The sequence below is a fragment of the Lissotriton vulgaris genome, chromosome 8 (genome assembly GCF_964263255.1).
Source record: "Lissotriton vulgaris chromosome 8, aLisVul1.2, whole genome shotgun sequence".
NCBI lineage: Eukaryota > Metazoa > Chordata > Amphibia > Caudata > Salamandridae > Lissotriton > Lissotriton vulgaris.
The window spans coordinates 1,190,244,210-1,190,262,098 of NC_141696.1; positions in this window are offsets into that span (position 1 = coordinate 1,190,244,210).

Sequence of the window (17,889 nt, forward strand, 5' to 3'; positions counted from 1 at the left end):
CGGGAGGTTATCTGGGCCTGCCGCTCTTGTGAGGTTCAAACCCTTTATCGTTTTTTTAACCTCTTTAGCGGAAAAAGCAGGTTTTGTATCTGCATCTGCTACCAGACCGCTCCAGTCTGTGTACAGAATTTCTTCCCGGTCTTTCCGAGGACAATACAGGTCCTGTAAATACTCCTCCCATGCAGACTCTTCTACTATGCAGTTCATTTTCCCTGGCTGGTGGTCTGCTGCTGCGTGGACTAACTTCCAAAAATTGTGTATATTCTTAGTTTCGATTGCCTCGAGTAATTTTTGCTAGCATCCCTCTTTAAATTCCCTTTTTGCCCTTCTGATAAGCATGCTATATTCTCTTTTTATGCCCTCTAGGGTGTTTACACTATCTTGGTCCCTTTTTTTCTGAATGCGGCGGGTCATTCTCCTAACTTCCCTTTTTTTCTTAAGGCATTCCCTTGTGAACTAGCCGGTGGATTTCTCTATCTTCTGGTTTTTTACCTTATTTTTATATTTGCCTCTATTTATATTTTTTAGACCTATACTAAGGGTTTGGACCACCTCTTCTATTTTTTGTACATACCAATCGAGGTTTCGACCCTTTGCTGTCTTTAGGTCTAGGTTCTGTTGTAATTTTATTAATCTGGCAACATATTCTTCCGTAAACCTAGTTGTCCGGCGTCTAGGGTAATCCACCTCTGGTTCCATAACCTTTTGGCTAGATTCAAAGTACGTATCCAGGATCTCCATGGTTACCATGTTATGGTCACTTCCCTCTCTATTCACAATTCTGAATTCCGAGATTAGTCTAAAGTTCCAAGGTGTGGTAAAGGCATAGTCTATGGGACAGAATTGGGAGCCTGGTTTAAATGTTTTTTTGGCGGGGCAGTCTAACTCGCATCTTCCATTCAAACAAAACAGGTTTTAAGTTCCCAGGAGAATTCCCAACTGTATATCTTTAGCACCAAATATACATTCGGGGAAGCTCGCTGGAGGTATTTCATAGGCCTCCAGTATATCTAGAAACCAATAATCTACCTTCTCGGGGTGAAGTTTGTGATTAAAGTCGCCCATGAGAATAAGCATATCCCCACCGTATTTTTCACCAAGGTAGTCTATGTCCTCCTTGAAGAGAGCCATTTCCTTTTCATATTGCTCTAAGGTATCCCATTGCATGTACACATTTATCATTAAAATTGTATCCATTTTTATACATCCTGAAAGTATTATTCTACATGCCAACAACCATTTGCATTTCACATTTATTTCAGTTACTTTCTTCATGATCTTAGTCGATACCAGAGTCATGATTCTACCAGCAGCGTGCCCGGATCTACATTTCTTTGCAGGTCGGTTTAGCTGGTAGAAGCCATCAAATATGGGGGTCTTGCCACATAGCCAAGTCTCCTGGATACACATAATTTCTGTATTTTCCCCCAGTTCCCTTATATTATTTTGTTTCAGGTTATTTCCTAAGCCATTTATATTCCAGGAGATTATCCTTATGCTATGTGGCCTATCTTTTCCCTATTCGGTATCATCTAACCAGCCTTCCTCCCTGCAATCGTTAGTATGTTTCGATGAGGGTCCTGCCTGGTCGGACACCTTACTCCAGTTTCCCCATTCATGTGCCACCTCCGAGTTGTTTGCAACTATTTTTATGTTTCCTAGCGGCATTTCCTCTTCATCCTCCTGATCGCAAATCCTAACCTGTCTCTTTCCTAGCCCTGCGTGGCATTTTAGAAAGTTGTTTCCCAGTCGTCCTTTTCCTTCTACTTCTACTAAGACTTCATTCTCATTTAGTAGGCGGATTTCTTCTTTCTGTAGCTCGTTTACTGCCTTTTCAATCGTGTCTTTTACCAGGTTTGAGTATAATGTGATTCTAGTAATCTCTTTTCCTTCTCTATTTTGTATAAAGCCCACTCCCCTAATGTCGCTCGTTCCTATCACTTTCAGCTTCTGGCATTTGGAGAAGCCTTGTAGGAGTTGAGACCTATTCAGGGGCCGCCTTTTTCCTAACTTTTTTCCCCCTAGCCTTAGCGGGATCTGTTCAAGGTAAAGATTCATATTTTCTTTTTCAACTTTCCTTGCCCTGCTGGGAACAGGGGGTTCATTCGATTCTGCCTTTTCTGGCTGGATTTTGGGTCTCTTTACTCTCACCTCCCGTGTTACCCAAGCTTCTAGATTTCCTCCCAGTTTCTCCCCCCCCCCCTTAGGCTGGCCTATGTGTTTGTTATCAACTGTGTTCTTCTGGGGGTTGGGAGTGTTGTGTGGGCCTACAATTTTCCCCTGGAACTTTGTTTTGTTCCATTTTGGGATACTCATCTGCCGGTAGGGACCCTTTATTTCCTTTCCTGTAATCCTTTCTGCCTCTTCTGTCATCACTACTTCCTCCAAGGAGGGGCACACCATCCTTGCTGGTTTAGTTCCTGCGCCTCTTACTCTATTTCTTGGCCCACATCTTGTCTTCTGAGCCCTTCTTATTATCCTCATTGGCCACTTTGAGATATATATCTGGTGGACCTCATTGGGTTGTATATCAGTTTGGGGTTGCATGTCAGTTTGGGGCAGGACCTCACTCCTCGGTGCAGGATCATGGTTAGGGATTTTACTTGCCATAAAAGGTGTGTGCCCAATTCCCTTGGGATTTATTATGGTTTCACCCTGTGCCTGTTCTAGGGGTTCCGGATTGGGAGTTTGTCTTATTATGTTTGGCATATGTGATTTAATCCCCCGCAGCTCCCCTTCTATGTTAGCAAGATATGTTTTCTGAATTTTTAGAATAGAGTTATTTGACAAAGGGACCTCTAAGAGGCCTTGCAAGGTTCTTTGTAGCATTAACATTAAGTCCAGCATTGAAGTAGCTGTCAAAGATGACAGATCACGGTTAGGTTCATGGTTTAGTTCAGATGTTTTATCCAATTCGGCACAGTGTCTTGAACTGATGTTTCCAGTTTCCACTGGGCATTCATTTTGACTCCTATTCTGACTTGACTTTTTACGCTGGGGTGTTTCTGTTTCTTTCTCCGTTCCACCCCCAGGGTTTGGGCTCTTTGATGGGACCGGGCTGTCCAAAGATCCTCCCTCTACTTCATAGGAGAAGGATAGACGTGGTGATGATGACAGCCGAGGCGAGGTTAGGCCCCCCTGATCTAATAGAAGCTGTAGCGATTGATTAGCCTAATTGAAAGAGTTGGACACATGTATCTCCAAGGGAAGGGAGGCACCTGCACTCTTCTTCCCCTCTAGGCTTCCATTCAGGGATGCCACTTTACTTGTTGAAGTGTCTTTGTCTTTTACAGGTGTAAACACCTTTTTAAAGTGCTTCCCCATAAACTCCTTTATAGAGTTTGACGCTGCACTGCCCGGGGTTTTGGCCGTCGCCTTTGGTTTTTTAGCTCCTTTCTTTTTAGCTTTCGGAGTTATTTCAACGCACTCACTGCTATCTTCCAAATAGCCTGGACTAGTTGCATTTGTGGTATTTGCAGCATTAAGTCTTGATCTCAAATTGTGTTCCATCTGTTTTTTCATTTTTTTCGTAGCCATTTTTGGCTTTCTCCCAGCGCTGTAGTGGTTTACCGAGACTAGGTCTCTGATTGGGGTGAAGTCTGCAGGATATTTACAGGAAGGTATGGTTTCATGCCCGATACAGACTTTAACAGAACAAACTTACTCACTGTGGGTTTACTAAGCTCGGTATATTCATGCTGTGTGGGAAAACATTTATGATGTAAATCTTTTCTGATAATAACATCCCCAGGGCTTAAAAAGTGTTGTGTGCAAAGAAAATGTTTGGCCTTCTTATGGCCTGGAAAGACTCCTTGATATAATCTATCCATGGGATTTTGTTTGCATGTTCCAAGGCCAAACAATCTGATAGGATCAGGTGGTTTAAACCCTTGTTCTCAGATGTCCACATCGTATTCCTTCATAATAAAAGTTTACCTGCCACTTTATCCACCAGATAATCAACCCCTAACTCTTCGTGCATGGACCAGGCTGGCGTACCTTGAGGGATTTGCAGGATCTGGCGCAAAAACCTATTTTCCGTCACCTCTAACCTGTGGGGAGAGGCATATCTCTTTTTAAAAAATTGGTACAATTGTAGATTAGACCAATGAGGCAACATCCCCTTTAAAGCCGCCTCTTTTAAGACTTAAGTCAATATAGGGGCCCAGACCTCAATATTATCAAGGAAGAAGCCTGGGGGTATTCCATCGGGTCCCTGGCCTTATTTAATGATAGCAGCTCTATACTTGAGTGTATTTCATCCAGGGAGAAACTAATAGGGGTTACAGCAGGCCCATTGGGTATATCTACCCATAACTCCCCCGGGGAAACCGCTTTGCATACCTTTTCAAAGTGAGAGTGAGAAACCCACTCTACTGGCGTAATATGATGGCACAAAGTTGGTCTGGCTGGTTCCGCAAAGCAGGGACTATTAATGGTCTTACAGAATAGGGCAGAGTCTCTTAGTTCACCCGCTTTAATTAGGTTCTGCCTGCTTTTGTAACTGGAGCCTGCGCCCTTTAAGCCTCTCTTTGTAAAGGTGTTGGCACGAGGTCACTATGTCTTTCTCCAGGGGCACCTTTTTCAGAGCTACCTTTAACCTCCTCAAAGTATGTGTGGGTAAGGCAAATGCATGATTAAGTCAAGCGTGGTTGCGCTTGCGTAGTTCTGACGTGCATGGCTCTCCCCGCGTTGTTCCCTCCAGAGTAGCATGGACAGCACACAGGCAGCCTTGGTATCAATCACTATGGTAGCAGCTTGAAGGTGTATTGCTTTGCTTTGTTATTTGTCACCTGTTCTGTGGCTGTGATTTTCCAGGATGAGATGGACATTTTGCAGGAACAGTTAACCATCCTCTCTATCCTCTTAAAACAGTGATGCAAAGTACATAGTGATGTGCTAGGCTCGTGGTGTGGGTGTTTGGGTTCTATAATATATACCAGTATTCCAAAACATGTCGGAGTGGGTATGTTTTCCTGCGCAGGAGACTCATGTTGTGAGTTCCCTGACAGGGCCTCTACAAGTTTTAGATTTTGTTAGTAATATTGGCTACACCCAAAGTGGAACGTCTTTAACAATTTGAGACTACATGTCACCAGATTAGGCCATGACCAACAGTTGGCTGAAACTCAAATGATCAGTGGTTTCCGGATGCAGGCTTTTTTATTACCATCTCACACTCTGAAATATATGTGATCAAGGCTTTTGGTAGCCGAAACGCGTCATGGCTGACTAGTGTTGGGCAATAAAATAAACTACACCAAAACAACTGGGTCCCACTTCTTCCTCCTGCTCGGCTGAGCAGGCTGAATCTGGACGACTATATACCGAATATATATATATATATATATATATATATATATATATTCACTAAAAAAAACATAGGTTTTAGGCCTTATATAGTTAGGAATCAACATATAAAAAACCATTGAAATTCCTCCTATATAGTTAGCTGGACATTTTATTGATATAAAACCAATGAAATTCGGCATATAGTTAGTTGCACTAACTATATATTTCGTGCGTCCGCAATCCAATGCTGATGATGTCACATATTACATCATTCATGACATGGTCAGTGACATCACTGATGACATCACTGATGACATCATCCAGTGTCTGTGTGTTTTTGTAAAGTTTAAATATGTTTTACATATTGAAGAATGAGAGGATGTATAAGAGTATGGATGAAGGATTTGATTGTATAAGTGAGTAAGTATGTCTTAGTATATCTGTGAAAATGTAAGCTGTTCTGTGTTTAACTGTATAGATGAAGAAATCAAAGTGTGGTTGATTCTTGACAGGACTGAGTAGGTGTGTGAGTAACTCCATGGATGAGTGGCAGTGTGTGAGTGTCTGCATAGGTGTATGAGTGCATATGATAGTGTTGCAATGATGAGTGACAGTATGTACGAGTGACCTTATGGGTGAATGAATGAATGTGCATGTAGACGTAGGAATCAGTGAGTGGGTATGTAGTAAATGGTATTGGTGTGTCAATAGTTTCAAAAATGATACTCTGTATTTTACATTAGGTGTAACAGAGGTTATATTAGAGTGTAAGGAGGTGCATTGTATTATCACATGAAGTATATCATCAGTGGTGTGATTATTAATGTTAAATGAGCTGTCATCAGTGATGTCATCAGTGATGTCACTGACCATGTCATGAATGATGTAATATGTGACATCATCAGCATTGGATTGCGGATGCGCGAAATATATAGTTACTGCAACTAACTATATGTCGAATTTAATTGGTTTTATATCAATAAAATGTCCAGCTAACTATATAGGAGGAATTTCAATGGTTTTTTTATATGTTAATTCCTAACTATATAAGGCCTAAAACCTATGGTTTTTTTTGTGAATTTCCAAGGTTTTTTAAAGGCTAATTCCTAACTATATATAGTGTATAACCTATGGTTTTTTCAGTGAATTTCATTGGTTTTTTAAAAGCTAATATATATATATATATATATATATATATATATATATATATATATATATATATATATATATATATATATATATATATATAACAGCTCCAAAACACCAACCAATTGCACACACGAGTGGGTGCACACGAAAACGGGGGGGTGCCCGTGTCTAAAATTCGCTCCAAGTATCCCAGGAAAATCACTCCAAAAGGAAAGTAGCACACGCAGGGGAGGTTTCCACAGGTTTTTAATGGGAAAACCAACAGCAACGACGCGTTTCGCCTTGGGGCTTCGTCAAGTTGTGCAGAGAGCCGAGGCGTGCGTCGAGTTTAAAAGGACACCATGCAAACTCATTAAAATCAAGGTAGGACTATGCAGTACTATCATGGTCGCCATATTGTAATGGTGTAAAATACAGTTCTATACAGGCAGTTCAAATGCATTTCAACATAAATACAATTGGAAAAATGAATGCCTTCCTGGAGACCAAATGAAATATACAAATAGGGAATGCCATATGCAATAACCATTAATTTCGTTAATCGAAGTGCACAGTCACAACCTATGGAATCAAAATCTTGCCCTATAAAATACGTCCAAATATATCGATCCACTGCCTGTATAGAACTGTATTTTACACCATTACAATATGGCGACCATGATAGTACTGCATAGTCCTACCTTGATTTTAATGAGTTTGCATGGTGTCCTTTTAAACTCGACGCACGCCTCGGCTCTCTGCACAACTTGACGAAGCCCCAAGGCGAAACGTGTCGTTGCTGTTGGTTTTCCCATTAAAAACCTGTGGAAACCTCCCCTGCGTGTGCTACTTTCCTTTTGGAGTGATTTTCCTGGGATACTTGGAGCGAATATATATATATATATATATATATATATATATATATATATATATATATATTACCTACCGCGAAAAGGTAGACGCGTTTCACCATTACGGCTTGTTCACGCTCGCCTGACCAACACAAGCGGCCATTTTTAAAATACCTATGCTATTTATGTAATGATCTATATACATTTTAAGCACACATATGTAATCATAAGTAATAATTTTATGTGTGCATATGTTAAGCATAAATATAAGACTGTATAAAAAATTTTATTCATATGTATTACATGCATTTACACAAAGAAATGCACATATCTGAATACATGCATATAGTCAAAGTATACATATTTACAAACACAGGTATATGCCCTATTGGTGCCTTGTGCATACTATTGCTGTACAGTGTTAGAATATGGTTGTCATGAGGTCCAGTGGACTATTGAAGTTTCCGTCCACTTTTAATTTTAGTTCCTGTTTGCTTGGTAGAGGATAGGTAAGAAAATGGAGAACAGCGAAAGTAAGGAAAATGCTTACAAATTGTATCAAAAATAAGTTTGAGTGAATAAAGTTTGGAACTGGAAAATCAAGAAGAAATAAAACTGTTAGCAGCAAGAAAAAGTGTATATATATATATATACACAGTCATCCATCCAACTCCAAGGAGAAAGTGGCACGTACTCATGGTCGGTGAGTATAAGGCCAATTTATTTTGTTCAGGTCTCCCACGACCCCTCAATGATAGAGAGACGCGTTTCGCCTGCGCTGCAGGCTTTATCAATCTCAGTTGGCGCCATACAATCCAAACTATATTTAGCCCTCCCCTTTAGTACAGGCACTAATAGACCTAGAGAACAGACTACATGGGTTAATCCAAGTCTGAACAAAACCTTCAATACATCTTAAAAAGGTCAAGTGTCTACTGCAACACATCAAATAAATTAAGTAACAGCATAATACAGAATTACCCTGTTGTGACAGTAGAGACGTTGGAGATACGTTCTCAGCCTGGGGAAAGAGCACATAAAAATAGTATTCCTAAGTGAATTCGGAAATTAATACGGGTACAACACCAAAGCTCTCAAAAGCGTGCAGCCCAACCAATTTCTCTAAAAAAAAAAAATATATATATATATCAAAAAACAACGGTGAGGCCCAATACCAGAGTGCAGCATTTATTCACAGGTGTAGCAGCGCAGTAAGTACTCCTTCTCCTTACGCGTTTCAGCAACCTTTTGCCTTGTTCACAGGTGGAGTTTAAAATGCACAATGCAAGCGTGCGCGCTTTTAAATTACATAGTCACATGACAGTCTTTCAGAACTACAGTCCCCATGATGCATTTATGTTGGCATGGTACTGCATGGAATCTTCGTACATCCATATGCTTTTTTTAAATAAAAGTTCTTTTTTGTACCTGCATCAGCTTCTTAGTGGGATAATTTTTCACGTTGTCAAGTGAATAATCGGCATGAGCAGTGCTCAAATGTCTCAATGTTCCTGCGCCAATGCCTGTCCTCCGGCACGATCAGAGTGGGGAATCACCCCTCCCTGAATCCCTTCCTGCACCATCACACTTTAGCTTGTTAGCATATCCTCAAGTGGGCTGGTGATGGCGAGTGAGTCGAGCTCCAGAATCAATTTCCAAACCAATGCCTCCGGGCACAGGAGCCCCAGACCCTGCAGGGCGGCCTCACCGCACTAGTGAGGCCGCCCTGCAGGGTCTGGGGCTCCTGTGCCCGGAGGCATTGGTTTGGAATATATATATATATATATATATATATATATATATATATATATATATATATATATATATATATATATATATATATATATATATATATATATATCAGCTCCGTCTCTCTCTTAGTCTTTCAGAAAGAAAAACGGCCGCAAACCTGTGAAAACGTTTCTTCGAGTCATTTGTGCAGCCCTGGAAGAAGAGGTCTTTGACCTCGAAACGCGTCGGCAATTTTAATGACAGTGAAGCAGAGAGGCAGGCACTGAAGTATACAGCCGGATGGCAGGGCATTGTGTGTGCTCTCCTAATGCTACAGGCATCTGGTATTTCGATTACTCACACGGCGGCCTGGCCGTGGGGAGAGGCACCATCGCCTGTTGGAAGAGTAATGCTGTATCCAGCGGGACGAAGCTGGAGTCAGGAACCTTCGTGACTCAATCAGCACAGTGCTCACTTCGAACCAAAGCCTGCTCTCATGCAACACGACCTACTCAAGGTAACATATGGAGCATTAAAGAGCAAAGAGACTCGAACTTACTTAAAGTTTATACCCTTGAAATGTGCCACGGACTTCAAGTCCCAGAAACCATGCAGTGACTTTACAGCTAACCAACGCCCACTGGGGGCTTGAAATAAAAATGAGCCGCAAACCTGTGAAAACGTTTCTTCGAGTCATTTGTGCAGCCCTGGAAGAAGAGGTCTTTGACCTTGAAACGCGTCGGCAATTTTAATGACAGTGAAGCAGAGAGGCAGGCACTGAAGTATACAGCCAGATGGCAGGGCATTGTGTGTGCTCTCCTAATGCTACAGGCATCTGGTATTTCGATTACTCACACGGCGGCCTGGCCGTGGGGAGAGGCACCATCGCCTGTTGGAAGAGTAATGCTGTATCCAGCGGGACGAAGCTGGAGTCAGGAACCTTCGTGACTCAATCAGCACAGTGCTCACTTCGAACCAAAGCCTGCTCTCATGCAACACGACCTACTCAAGGTAACATATGGAGCATTAAAGAGCAAAGAGACTCGAACTTACTTAAAGTTTATACCCTTGAAATGTGCCACGGACTTCAAGTCCCAGAAACCATGCAGTGACTTTACAGCTAACCAACGCCCACTGGGGGCTTGAAATAAAAATGAGCCGCAAACCTGTGAAAACGTTTCTTCGAGTCATTTGTGCAGCCCTGGAAGAAGAGGTCTTTGACCTCGAAACGCGTCGGCAATTTTAATGACAGTGAAGCAGAGAGGCAGGCACTGAAGTATACAGCCGGATGGCAGGGCATTGTGTGTGCTCTCCTAATGCTACAGGCATCTGGTATTTCGATTACTCACACGGCGGCCTGGCCGTGGGGAGAGGCACCATCGCCTGTTGGAAGAGTAATGCTGTATCCAGCGGGACGAAGCTGGAGTCAGGAACCTTCGTGACTCAATCAGCACAGTGCTCACTTCGAACCAAAGCCTGCTCTCATGCAACACGACCTACTCAAGGTAACATATGGAGCATTAAAGAGCAAAGAGACTCGAACTTACTTAAAGTTTATACCCTTGAAATGTGCCACGGACTTCAAGTCCCAGAAACCATGCAGTGACTTTACAGCTAACCAACGCCCACTGGGGGCTTGAAATAAAAATGAGCCGCAAACCTGTGAAAACGTTTCTTCGAGTCATTTGTGCAGCCCTGGAAGAAGAGGTCTTTGACCTCGAAACGCGTCGGCAATTTTAATGACAGTGAAGCAGAGAGGCAGGCACTGAAGTATACAGCCGGATGGCAGGGCATTGTGTGTGCTCTCCTAATGCTACAGGCATCTGGTATTTCGATTACTCACACGGCGGCCTGGCCGTGGGGAGAGGCACCATCGCCTGTTGGAAGAGTAATGCTGTATCCAGCGGGACGAAGCTGGAGTCAGGAACCTTCGTGACTCAATCAGCACAGTGCTCACTTCGAACCAAAGCCTGCTCTCATGCAACACGACCTACTCAAGGTAACATATGGAGCATTAAAGAGCAAAGAGACTCGAACTTACTTAAAGTTTATACCCTTGAAATGTGCCACGGACTTCAAGTCCCAGAAACCATGCAGTGACTTTACAGCTAACCAACGCCCACTGGGGGCTTGAAATAAAAATGAGCCGCAAACCTGTGAAAACGTTTCTTCGAGTCATTTGTGCAGCCCTGGAAGAAGAGGTCTTTGACCTCGAAACGCGTCGGCAATTTTAATGACAGTGAAGCAGAGAGGCAGGCACTGAAGTATACAGCCGGATGGCAGGGCATTGTGTGTGCTCTCCTAATGCTACAGGCATCTGGTATTTCGATTACTCACACGGCGGCCTGGCCGTGGAAGAGGCACCATCGCCTGTTGGAAGAGTAATGCTGTATCCAGCGGGACGAAGCTGGAGTCAGGAACCTTCGTGACTCAATCAGCACAGTGCTCACTTCGAACCAAAGCCTGCTCTCATGCAACACGACCTACTCAAGGTAACATATGGAACATTAAAGAGCAAAGAGACTCGAACTTACTTAAAGTTTATACCCTTGAAATGTGCCACGGACTTCAAGTCCCAGAAACCATGCAGTGACTTTACAGCTAACCAACGCCCACTGGGGGCTTGAAATAAAAATGAGCCGCAAACCTGTGAAAACGTTTCTTCGAGTCATTTGTGCAGCCCTGGAAGAAGAGGTCTTTGACCTCGAAACGCGTCGGCAATTTTAATGACAGTGAAGCAGAGAGGCAGGCACTGAAGTATACAGCCGGATGGCAGGGCATTGTGTGTGCTCTCCTAATGCTACAGGCATCTGGTATTTCGATATATATATATATATATATATATATATATATATCAGCTCCGTCTCTCTCTTAGTCTTTCAGAAAGAAAAACGGCACTCGCAGGGAAAGTGTTCGATAAGTTTTAATCAGCACACTCGGCAGACAAACGCGTTTCGGTTCTCCTTCGTCAGTGTCGACACTGACGAAGGAGAACCGAAACGCGTTTGTCTGCCGAGTGTGCTGATTAAAACTTATCGAACACTTTCCCTGCGAGTGCCGTTTTTCTTTCTGAAAGACTAAGAGAGAGACGGAGCTGGTATTTTTCACGTGGGGCACCACCACGAGAGGCACCCGCCTGCGAGTGACCCAGACCTTCGGTGCAACGGAGCTGGAATATATATATATATATATATATATATATATATATATATATATATATATATATATATATATATATATATATATATATAATCGCGCTTCTGCTGGTAGTGGATTTCGCACATTCCTCGCAGCAGATATTGAAAGCCGGGCTCGTAACGGGGCCGTGACAAATACAACCCCCCACCCCCTCCTCGCGCAGAGCCAATGATCTCCCCCAGGCCACGCGCTACCTGGGCGCGCGAGGCAGGACAATCGAGCCGGCGCGCTGCGCCGGGTGTTACAGGGACAAGGCGCGCGCTGGCATCTGTGGTTATGGAAACCTGCAGGCCTAGCAGCGGGCCCGGGCAGCGGGGGGACATCGAGGCGCTAACTCAATGAGCTCCCGGCTGCGACAGGGAACAACAGCCAGGCCTGCTTAGCATGGGAAACGTGTGTCCGGAACCAATGTGTTTCGCGGCGGGGGCGGGCATTCCCGGCCGGCCGCGCTGGGATTGGCCGGCCGGCCCCAGCACTTCCGGGTCGCCGCGGGCAGCGCGGCGGCCCGATTTTAGGCAGGCAGGCGGAGACAAAAACGAGGTGGGCACTTAGCCGCTTCTCTTGCGGATGGCAGGGCTCTTTCCCATCACGGGAGCCCTGCAGAGTCAGCCGCCATCATCCTTCTTCCCCCTCGCGGCGGGGGCGGACATTTCCAGCCGGCCGCGCAGCCCTTCCGGGTCGCCGCGGGCAGCGCAACGGCCCAATTTCAGGCAGGCAGGCGGGGACAGTGCGCGCACGCGTGCGCGCGTATAGATATATAATTGAATTTAAATGAACCAGTCTCTTCCATTTTACCAAATTTCAAATAATTCCATTCAGCCGTTCGGGCTGTAGCCGAGTCTAAAGGTCCTATGGAAATTAACATGGAGAAAACACGTTTTGGGACCCCCCTTTTTTCTCAGCCCCCACTTGACGAATCCCCCCCAAATTTTCAGGGAAGGAGCGGAGCGAGCCATCTTCTTTGAGAAATTTGCGAAGATTCATCAACCAGCGCCAAAGTTATTCCCAATAGAATGTTGGGGATTTCCTATGGAAACTAGTTCCTAACTATATATACCTACTGGCTACCGCCAGTAGGTTATATATATATATATATGAACAGAAACTCGCCAGACGCTGGAACAGCGCTACCAATTATTGCTCAACTGGAAAAATGACGATGAATGGAACACAGTTTGGTGCCAGAACAAAAGTGCTTTTATTTGTGCATTTTCTTGCTCAGCATGCCGCCATGACGCGTTTCAACTGTCTCCACAGTCTTGATCACATGATGTGATTGCAATGCCACACGTGGGGTATAAATAGTAAACATAAAAGGCGGATTGTTATTTCCCGCCCCCAACAAGTCATAGGTTTTTTAAGTCATGGAAACAAAAGAAAGACTAGGAGCAAATCTGCAACCTAATGTCATAGTGAGTTATGTTTCAACATAATTTACAATTCATGTAAGGAAATAAATATGTGCAATATGTCGCAATGGTCATAAATTCATATATAAATAAATAAATATATAAATATGTAAACACCACAAAAGGACATATTAGTATAATCACATTTAAAACTGCTTGTTTCCTGTTAAAAAACCTAAACAAATAAATCCCAAGTGGGGACCTAATAAAAGTGCCTGAGCAAACATTTTTTATCCAAATATATACCTGATACTGTGGCTAAGAGCAGCTGTAACAGCATAGTGCAAAACACATAAAAGTCAGACCCCCCAGGATATAGCGGCATAAATTAGTAAATTTAGCGGCACAAAAACATGAATTTAGAGGCACAAAAAGTGAAATTTTGCGGCATTTTAGCGGCAAATAATGCTTGTTTCTTTTAAAAGCAAAAACAACAAGTGATGGACTGAATGTGGATCAATGTCACACACTCCCCCAGTCCAAAGATCTGGGCCCAAATCCATCGTTTTTTTGCACTCCACACCACCCTGGGTTAGACAATGGCGATATGCAAATCAGCTCTGACCCTGTTGCCCCATGGGAACAGTCCAGTCCGAACTACAAAAGCCATGTCCTTCCCAGAACGGAATCAAGCATCCGAGGACCGGACCGGTTTCGAGGTAACACCTCTCATCAGCCCGGCTAGCTTGACTCCAAGTGGTGTGGAGTGCCTGGGACCCACGTCTGAGCATCCCCAGCGCACTTAGGGCGGCAATTGCAAATACAACAAGTGATGGACCGAATGTGGATCAATGTCACACATTCCCCCAGTCAAAAGATCTGGGCCCAAATCCATCGTTTTTTTGCACTCCACACCACCCTGGGTTAGACAATGGCGATATGCAAATCAGCTCTGACCCTGTTGCCCCATGGGTCCAGTCCGAACTACAAAAGCCATGTCCTTCCCAGAACGGAATCAAGCATCCGAGGACCGGACCGGTTTCGAGGTAACACCTCTCATCAGCCCGGCTAGCTTGACTCCAAGTGGTGTGGAGTGCCTGGGACCCACGTCTGAGCATCCCCAGCGCACTTAGGGCGGCAATTGCAAATACAACAAGTGATGGACCGAATGTGGATCAATGTCACACATTCCCCCAGTCAAAAGATCTGGGCCCAAATCCATCGTTTTTTTGCACTCCACACCACCCTGGGTTAGACAATGGCGATATGCAAATCAGCTCTGACCCTGTTGCCCCATGGGTCCAGTCCGAACTACAAAAGCCATGTCCTTCCCAGAACGGAATCAAGCATCCGAGGACCGGACCGGTTTCGAGGTAACACCTCTCATCAGCCCGGCTAGCTTGACTCCAAGTGGTGTGGAGTGCCTGGGACCCACGTCTGAGCATCCCCAGCGCACTTAGGGCGGCAATTGCAAATACAACAAGTGATGGACCGAATGTGGATCAATGTCACACATTCCCCCAGTCAAAAGATCTGGGCCCAAATCCATCGTTTTTTTGCACTCCACACCACCCTGGGTTAGACAATGGCGATATGCAAATCAGCTCTGACCCTGTTGCCCCATGGGTCCAGTCCTAACTACAAAAGCCATGTCCTTCCCAGAACGGAATCAAGCATCCGAGGACCGGACCGGTTTCGAGGTAACACCTCTCATCAGCCCGGCTAGCTTGACTCCAAGTGGTGTGGAGTGCCTGGGACCCACGTCTGAGCATCCCCAGCGCACTTAGGGCGGCAATTGCAAATACAACAGGGTCAGAGCTGATTTGCATATCGCCATTGTCTAACCCAGGGTGGTGTGGAGTGCAAAAAAACGATGGATTTGGGCCCAGATCTTTTGACTGGGGGAATGTGTGACATTGATCCACATTCGGTCCATCACTTGTTGTATTTGCAATTGCCGCCCTAAGTGCGCTGGGGATGCTCAGACGTGGGTCCCAGGCACTCCACACCACTTGGAGTCAAGCTAGCCGGGCTGATGAGAGGTGTTACCTCGAAACCGGTCCGGTCCTCGGATGCTTGATTCCGTTCTGGGAAGGACATGGCTTTTGTAGTTCGGACTGGACCCATGGGGCAACAGGGTCAGAGCTGATTTGCATATCGCCATTGTCTAACCCAGGGTGGTGTGGAGTGCAAAAAAACGATGGATTTGGGCCCAGATCTTTTGACTGGGGGAATGTGTGACATTGATCCACATTCGGTCCATCACTTGTTGTATTTGCAATTGCCGCCCTAAGTGCGCTGAGGATGCTCAGATGTGGGTCCCAGGCACTCCACACCACTTGGAGTCAAGCTAGCCGGGCTGATGAGAGGTGTTACCTCGAAACCGGTCCGGTCCTCGGATGCTTGATTCCGTTCTGGGAAGGACATGGCTTTTGTAGTTCGGACTGGACCCATGGGGCAACAGGGTCAGAGCTGATTTGCATATCGCCATTGTCTAACCCAGGGTGGTGTGGAGTGCAAAAAAACGATGGATTTGGGCCCAGATCTTTTGACTGGGGGAATGTGTGACATTGATCCACATTCGGTCCATCACTTGTTGTATTTGCAAATGTTTCTTTTAAAAAGCAAAACAAAATTTGACCCCAGTGCGCCACCATTTTTTCTTTTAAAAAGGAAACATTTTTCCCCCTCTCTCTCTCTCCCTCCCTTCGTTCTGTCTCTAGCTCACTCTTCCTCACCTGCTGAAAACTGAATTCAAGAAACTGCACCTGCCCTCTTTTTTAACTTCATTGGTTCCCTTGTGAAATGGGTCCAAAAAGACAAAAGAAAACACATTGCTTTAAAATGTTGTCTTTTTTGGACAATTTCCCCTATAAAGTGCAGCCTCGGTACAGTAAAAAAAAATGGAAAGGGTGATATCTTGCTAAATCAACAGGTAAGCCCTGTAAGCCCCTTCTAACTCTTGATCCTCTGAAGCTTTACTTGCACCAGTAGTATACAGTTTTTATCTTTTTTGGGCGGGGGCTGTGGGCTGGTAAAGGGGTGGGCCATGCTTCTCTCCAGGCACACAACACCCATTTGACTAACCCCCCCCCCCCCGGGGGGTGGGGGGGAGAACCATAATTTCTTGGCAAAATCATCATTTCTAGGCAAAGGCGATGCCTATCAATCCGTGGTATGATCGTGCCCACCATGCTTCACCACTGATGCGAGGAAGGCCTTGCAAGCTACAGTGAGAGGTTAGATATCTGAACGAATATTATCCTGAATGATTGTTGCTAGACAAATAGAATGCCAGAGCGGAGAACCCACCCCCCCCCCACCCCCGTCGTGTGTGCCAGCCCCGGATGAGACAGATCCCGGGCACACACACAGCCACACCCGAACGTTTCACAGACCATTTGAATGTTAATTAGGCCTTGCTGTTCTATCACCCCTTGCTGGAGGCCCTGCAGCTCCCCTCTGCCGACTGATCAAAGGTTCAGCCCCCCCCCACCCCAAAGGCCGAGCGGCAGGTTCAGCATCGACATACACCAGCAAGTTACAGGCTCCATGAGCAGACAACCACCCCGGGTTCCTAGAGCCAAGACCTCGATAAGGACGTGATTTGTATTTCTACCCTGAGACTCCTAACATAGCCCAGATTTCGCAGCCACTTTTGTTAAAAGCGCGGCCTTTTTACAAAAGTGCTGATTTCGCGATTTTTTTGCAAATCGTGAAATTGCGAAATACTGGAGGGTCTGAAAAGTGCAAAGTGCTCATCAAAATTCGAAATTTTACTTGTTTCAAATATCTAAAAAATATGTACTGGGAGGAGCCCCTCCCTTATACAATTAATTCCATAACAGATGTTTTTAAGATGGCTAATACTGATCTATGCTAATTCATATAATATCACAGTGTAAGAGGTAAAACCACTAAGTTGGTAAGAGAGTATCCTGTGTTGTAATGAATTCCACTTTTTTAGATTGTTTATACGTGGGACTTATAAAGAAGTGTAGAGGTCCTTGCTAGCGTTAAGACCCCCAGGGGTTCGACTATCTAATTCTAATATGTAGCGAGTCTCTAAGACCCTTAAAAGTGCATCTCTGTTACCGCCACGTTTCAGGGGCATAACACAATCAATGACATAATATAATAGATGTTTTGGGTCACTTTCATGGATACTCTCAAAGTGGCGTGCCACTGGATATGACTGATCTTTGGTGCTGATGGCTCTTATGTGCTGCAGTATCCGCTTGTGAGCCGGCAGTCGGGTGCTCCCCACATACCGGAGCTCACAAGGGCACTGCAGCACATAGACCGCAAATTCAGTTCTGCAGGTGTGTTGTTTGTTTATC